This window comes from Triticum aestivum, chromosome 2D (assembly GCF_018294505.1).
Source record: "Triticum aestivum cultivar Chinese Spring chromosome 2D, IWGSC CS RefSeq v2.1, whole genome shotgun sequence".
Lineage (NCBI taxonomy): Eukaryota > Viridiplantae > Streptophyta > Magnoliopsida > Poales > Poaceae > Triticum > Triticum aestivum.
Window position 1 is genome coordinate 295307174 of NC_057799.1, and position 6872 is coordinate 295314045.

A 6872-nucleotide genomic window follows, 5' to 3' on the forward strand; every position below is an offset into this window, starting at 1 on the left:
GCTTCATTCCCACGATGTTTTAGCAAGTATAATAAAAACTGCTTTCTCAACTCATATCCATCCTGCACAAACAATATATGTAGTTAGTATGAAAATAAGTAACGGACAATACTCACCGCGCAAACCGGCTTGACCCGTTCCACCAGAGCATAAAATGAATCATCGCTAATCATAATTCCCATTAACATCAACCAGTATTCTTGGTGTTTATTACTGTTAGTCAACTGGCATTTCAAGTTTCATTACTGCCTGAAATGAAGGTTATCACTCTAAAATAGCATGGTCATATTAGTGACCGTGCAAACTTCAAGATTTAAAACCGATAAGCAGCCCTTCAAATTGGAAAGGGTGCACGTGCAGCGCACGTAAGTTTAGGAATTTCTTCATCATTTTGATTATCTAAATCAATTTTTTTCATAATAGTTGTCACAATAACATGTTATGTTTAACAAGAATTGGTCTAAAATGAAATTTTATAACAATCCGAAGTCCAATTTCGGCAAACAGCCTCCTCGCTAGCAAGATGTGTCAGCACCATCCAATCGCCATCTCGCAACTGTCATCCTGGTGGTTTGGATTTCTGAATATGTTTGTCTCTTTCCTGCCGCACGCAACACTTTATCTCCATGTCACGCCGAATCTTCTTTTTGGGCTATCATCAGGGGATTTTGCCTACCTAAATATAATTACACACCATGAAGACAAGCTCGAATTGTTGGTGGCTTGGATCGTCTCAACAACACCCAACCAAGAACCAACCGACCAGGCTCGATCCTCTGCAAGGAGGGCATACCAAATCATCTCCTTTTTTATCAACACAGATAGAATGTTCAAAACAATGCCATCGTAATCAACATGGGCAAAACATAGCAAAAAATAAGGACATGCTATTGTTCTACGCGAGACAATAAGCAACTTCAGCATCCAGTGTCCCATCATCTACCATGAAGATTGGGAACTCCGTCGTTCCAAGATATGCTTCAATATTTCAATATTTCAAGATTGGGAACTCATTGCATATAACCTTTTTCTTGCTTGTTAGCATAAACCCAGACATTGTCACCCCACAACAGAAAACATTAAGGTTTCAAAACAAAAGAAAACATTTGAACAAAAGAAAGTTAAAATGTATAGCAGATCTCAACCCATCTTACATCGCAAACTGTTAACCCCAATATTTCATGATCTGAATGGGGGAATTAAGGTTGGATTTTGTCTCCGACGAATCAGATTTCTGGACATTGTCAACATCAAGATTCCATCGCATGGTTTCATAACAATCAACCTGTACATGGATCTCTGATTAAATTCTAGCCACTACCATGAAGCTCCCGGTCAGCAAGAGTTGTATTTTTTCTGTTTAAGCGGGCACCTAGTTTTTCTAATACATGGATGTAATTCTCCCCATGTGGCTCAAAAGAAGCATTATGCCCCTGGGTTCCTGAACCTTGACCCAACGCCACCCATTTATTTGTGACAATTTATGCCCAAATTTATCTCAAACAAAAGGTATGCCCAGATCTGTAACACAAGCAGCTGAACAATTAAAAAATATAAATATCCTAGCCTTCTTTTTCATACGACTCATGAGATTCTACAGCAACAAAAATGATTTTACATTGTTTTTCACACACGCATGAACCAGAGCTGCTAGGCAGCAATATTCCACCATTTGACAATAACTATAACGATAAAGAATGACTACCAGACCATATCCTTTACTACATAATGGAATACTAATGTGCAAACAAATGCCACCATTGCTCCTGAAGTATTCATATCATCGAGTAAGAATGGTTGCATGTTTATCACCTTTTCCAATCCAATGAAACTGATGTTATAACGCATTACACATGCTATGAAAGAAATTGATGAGAACAATATTACATTTGCTCTTACTGCAAATCAACACCAACAAATCTATAATAGGTTCATGCATAAAGCAAGTGAATTTGAAAAAGAAACCAGAACCTTATTAAGTGATCCTAATTCCATGCGAAGTTGCCTAGGAAAAATAGAAGTGGAGGATCAAGGTGGATTCCAAATAATAGTAATATAATACTCCTTCAAGGTAAAAAAATGAAATCTAGTGGGTACAAGCATTTTGAATAATAAACAAAATTAAGATCTAACTATATACGTGCATCATCTACTAACCCTTCAAAATGATGATTTTCATTTGGACCAAGTACATCTCAAGCTGCAAGCACAATAAAATCACCATGGGCTTGGAGCCCACCATCTCTCCACGTTCCTGCATGTGAAGAATTAACCAGTGCCCCAAGTCAGAACTACTGCTAACCTTATTCATGTAGACCTTACTAAAAATTCAGAAAATATGCAGAGTATCCATTTTTGTTAACCTAGCTATCTGCAGTCCAAGACAGAGCGTGACCATAATCCACACTACAACACATGAATATAGCTACCTTATGGGGCATATATGCCTAATCCTCATATCTTCTTGTTTGGAAAAGAGTTGACCATTTGCACATAGTATAGAATGGCGAAGATTGAACATGCTCTCGTACAATTGGGGAATGGTGTGGAGCTCCATAAGCGACGGCGGCGATGCCGGCTACAGTTGTTCTGACAGGAACTAATTTGCTTACTCTTCGTTTTCAGTTAACCACATAGTACTACACTGCCATATACAAAATCAGGAGAGGAAGGTACCTTCTGTACGCCCACTGCACGGGAGAGTTTTGTGGCGGACTGTATACCTGGACACGATAATCTTGTTTCGAAGGAGCGCCCAACTGCGGCATGGAGGTCAGAGAGGGGTGAGAGCCGGACCGGCGTGATTCACACAGTGCAAACCTGATAAACAAAACGCAAAAGTCCAGCACCTGGTTTACTGCAAGGAGCTCGCTGGTGTCCAGATTCAACCCGAGGTAGACTTGCCCATTATCTCGCCCTTCCGCCATCGGATCGGCGGGATGTCCCCTGCTCAGCCGCTCCCGTCGACAGGTACGGCCGTCCGCGACTGCAGGCGTTGTGGCGGCGAGGGACTCTTGGAGATGCGATCGAGCAGCCTACCCCTTGACTTGCAGAGGCAGGAGCTGATACGGACGCCGATCCCACTGAGGGGCCCGGTGGAGTGCTGGTGCGGACTTGATGATTCGACACATGAAGTCGAATAGATCATGGAACCCGGCACCGCCGCCGGCATCAGCGGGGTCCCGTCGCATGGGTCGTGGTCTAGGCTCGGGGGTCGTGTCGACGGCGGCATGGAGGTAAGAGAGGTGAGAGCCTGCTGGCCGTGCCCTTCCTCCCCTCCCTTCCTTCTGTTCTCCCTGGAACCGCAGCAGGCCATGGAGGAGCTCAGCCGCCGCCGTCGTCCCTCCGACTCTCACCGGAGCCGTCCGTCGTCGACCCGATCCTGCTGCCATCCGCCAGATCCACAGCAGCCCCGCCGGAGCCCACAACTTGGCCATCACCGTTCCCTCGAGATGCCGCCGCCTCCCCGTGTTGACCGCGTCGCTCACCTGCATTCAGGGATCTTTCGATATCGGATTGTGTTTTCCTTTCCTTGGATTAGGAAACGATGTACCGGGGTCGACGCGGGGTGCGCGGAACGTTTGGTATGGCAGAGGTTTCGTCCGCCCAGGCAAATTGCTAAGCGCGTTTTTGGCTCTGGATTAGATTAAATTAAGTGATTCTGATCGTGTGGTTATAATTGAGCTATGTTGTTATGTGTACGTTAGGCTGGGTACACTTAGCGATGTACATGTTTTCTTGTTTAATAAGTAGTAGAGATGGTTTACCTATGAATTTCTTTAAATCCATTATTTGTTTCCTCAAAATCTATTATTTATTTCCTAAAGCAAATTGCATTAATGAGAGAAATTCACTGATTTGGTTAAGGTAGGAAAGAATCTATTATTTGTTTCCTAAAGCAAATTGCATTAATGGAAGAGATCCGTTGATTTGGCTAAGGTAGGAAAGAATCTATCATTTGTTTCCTAAAGCAAATTGCATTTATGAAAGAGATTCGTTGATTTGGCTAAGCTAGGAAAGTTAGATCCGTGATCTTTGTCATTACGAAAGTGTTGAAAATAAACCGTATTAAATCCATTATTTGTTTCCTGAAAATCTATTATTTATTTCCTAAAGCAAATTGCATTAATGAGAGAAATTCATTGATTTGGTTAAGGTAGGAAAGAATCTATTATTTGTTTCCTAAAGCAAATTGCATTAATGGAAGAGATCCGTTGATTTGGTTAAGGTAGGAAAGAATATATTATTTGTTTCCTAAAGCAAATTGCATTAATGGAAGAGATCCGTTGATTTGGCTAAGGTAGGAAAGAATCTATCATTTGTTTCCTAAAGCAAATTGCATTTATGAAAGAGATTCGTTGATTTGGCAAAGCTAGGAAAGTTAGATCCGTGATCTTTTGTCATTAGGAAAGTGTTGAAAATAAACCGTATTAAACCCATTATTTGTTTCCTGAAAATCTATTATTTATTTCCTAAAGCAAATTGCATTAATGAGAGAAATTCACTGATTTGGTTAAGGTAGGAAAGAATCTATTATTTGTTTCCTAAAGCAAATTGCATTAATGGAAGAGATCCGTTGATTTGGCTAAGGTAGGAAAGAATCTATTATTTGTTTCCTAAAGAAAATTGCATTTATGAAAGAGATTCGTTGATTTGGCTAAGCTAGGAAAGTTAGATCCGTGATCTTTTGTCATTAGGAAAGTGTTGAAAATAAACCGTACCGGACTACCAACTCCTCCATTAGGTTTTTTTTCGCTGGTTAATCTTGGTAGGTCTTTTTTCGTTGGTTAACCTTCGTAGGTCTATTTTTTTGGTACGTGGATGGGTGCGGGTTGGGGCCTCAGGAGGAGGTTTTTTCGGTTTCTGGTGGATAAGTCAGAGGTGGGAGGAGGTACCCAAAAAAACCATGAAAGGTGGGACTAAAAAAAACCTGGAAGCGAGACTACCAACTGCTCCATTAGGAGTAGAGATAACAGAGTGCAATCACACACTTATTACATCGAATGTCTCAAAAGAGAACTTAATACAATAATATGGCTTAAGGCCATCTAAATAAGATAATAGCGGAAGCTTGGAAGATGAATGAGTCCATCAACTCCAACGGCATAACTGAGTGCATGCTACCTCTTGAGCACTGCGTTGGTTTTCCCTTGAAGAGGAAAGGGTGATGCAGCAAAGTAGCGTAAGTATTTCTCTCAGTTTTTGAGAACCAAGGTATCAATCCAGTAGGGGGCCACGCACGAGTCCCTCGCACCTACACAAACAAATAAATCCTCGCAACCAACGCAATAAAGGGGTTGTCAATCCCTTCACAGTCACTTACGAGAGTGAGATCTGATAGATATGATAAGATAATATTTTTGGTATTTTTATGATAAAGATGCAAAGTAAAATAAAAGGCAATAAAAATAGCTAAGTGTTGGAAGATTAATATGATGGAAAATAGACCCGGGGGCCATAGGTTTCACTAGTGGCTTCTCTCAAGAGCATAAGTATTATGGTGGGTGAACAAATTACTGTTGAGCAATTGACAGAATTGAGCATAGTTATGAGAATATCTAGGTATGATCATGTATATAGGCATCACATCCGAGACAAGTAGACCGACTCCTGCCTGCATCTACTACTATTACTCCACACATCGACCGCTATCCAGCATGCATCTCGAGTATTAAGTTCATAAGAACAGAGTAACACTTTAAATAAGATGACATGATGTAGAGGGATAAACTCATGCAATATGATATAAACCCCATCTTGTTATCCTTGATGGCGACAATGCAATACGTGCCTTGCTGCCCCTACTGTCACTGGGAAAGGACACCGCAAGATTGAACCCAAAGCTAAGCACTTCTCCCATTGCAAGAAAGATCAATCTAGTAGGCCAAACCAAACTAATAATTCAAAGGGACTTGCAAAGATAACCAATCATACATAAAAGAATTCAGAGAAGATTCAAATATTGTTCATAGATAAACTTGATCCTAAACCCACAATTCATCGGTCTCAACAAACACACCGCAAAAGAAGATTACATCGAATAGATCTCCACGAGAGAGGGGGAGAACATTGTATTGAGATCCAAAAAGAGAGAAGAAGCCATCTAGCTAATAACTATGGACCCGAAGGTCTGAGGTAAACTACTCACACATCATCGGAGAGGCTATGGTGTTGATGTAGAAGCCCTCCGTGATCGATGCCCCTCCGGCGGAGCTCCGGAAAAGGCCCCAAGATGGGATCTCACGGGTACAGAAGGTTGCGGCGGTGGAATTAGGTTTTTGGCTCCGTATCTGGTAGTTTGGGGGTACGTAGGTATATATAGGAGGAAGAAGTACGTCGGTGGAGCAACGTGGGGCCCACGAGGGTGGAGGGCGCGCCCAGGGGGGTAGGCGCGCCCCTACCTCGCGCCCTCCTTATTGATGTCTTGACGTAGGGTCCAAGTCCTCTGGATCACGTTCGTTCCGAAAATCATGTTCCCGAAGGTTTCATTCCGTTTGGACTCTGTTTGATATTCTTTTTCTGCGAAACTTTGAAATAGGCAAAAAAACAGCAATTCTGGGCTGGGCCTCCGGTTAATAGGTTAGTCCCAAAAACAATATAAAAGTGTATAATAAAGCCCATTAATGTCCAAAACAGAATATAATATAGCATGGAACAATAAAAAATTATAGATACGTTGGAGACGTATCAAGCATCCCCAAGCTTAATTCCTGCTCGTCCTCGAGTAGGTAAATGATAAAAAAAGAATTTTTGATGTGGAATGCTACTTGGCATAATTTCAATGTAATTCTCCTAATTGTGGTATGAATATTCAGATCCGAAAGATTCAAGATAAAGGTTTAATATTGACATAAAAGTAATAATACTTCAAG

The 6872-nt window shown here is 41.5% G+C and overlaps 1 long non-coding RNA gene across 1 annotated transcript; it reads right to left on the reverse strand.

Annotated features, from left to right (window-relative positions):
• Positions 1-1484: 1484 nt before the first annotated feature.
• LOC123049244 (uncharacterized) lies at positions 1485-3328 on the reverse strand. The gene is made up of 3 exons (XR_006423513.1): positions 2850-3328; positions 2158-2759; positions 1485-2005 (listed from the first exon to the last, which is right to left on the reverse strand). It is a non-coding gene; the product is annotated as an uncharacterized lncRNA (long non-coding RNA).
• Between the last annotated feature and the right edge of the window lie 3544 nt (positions 3329-6872).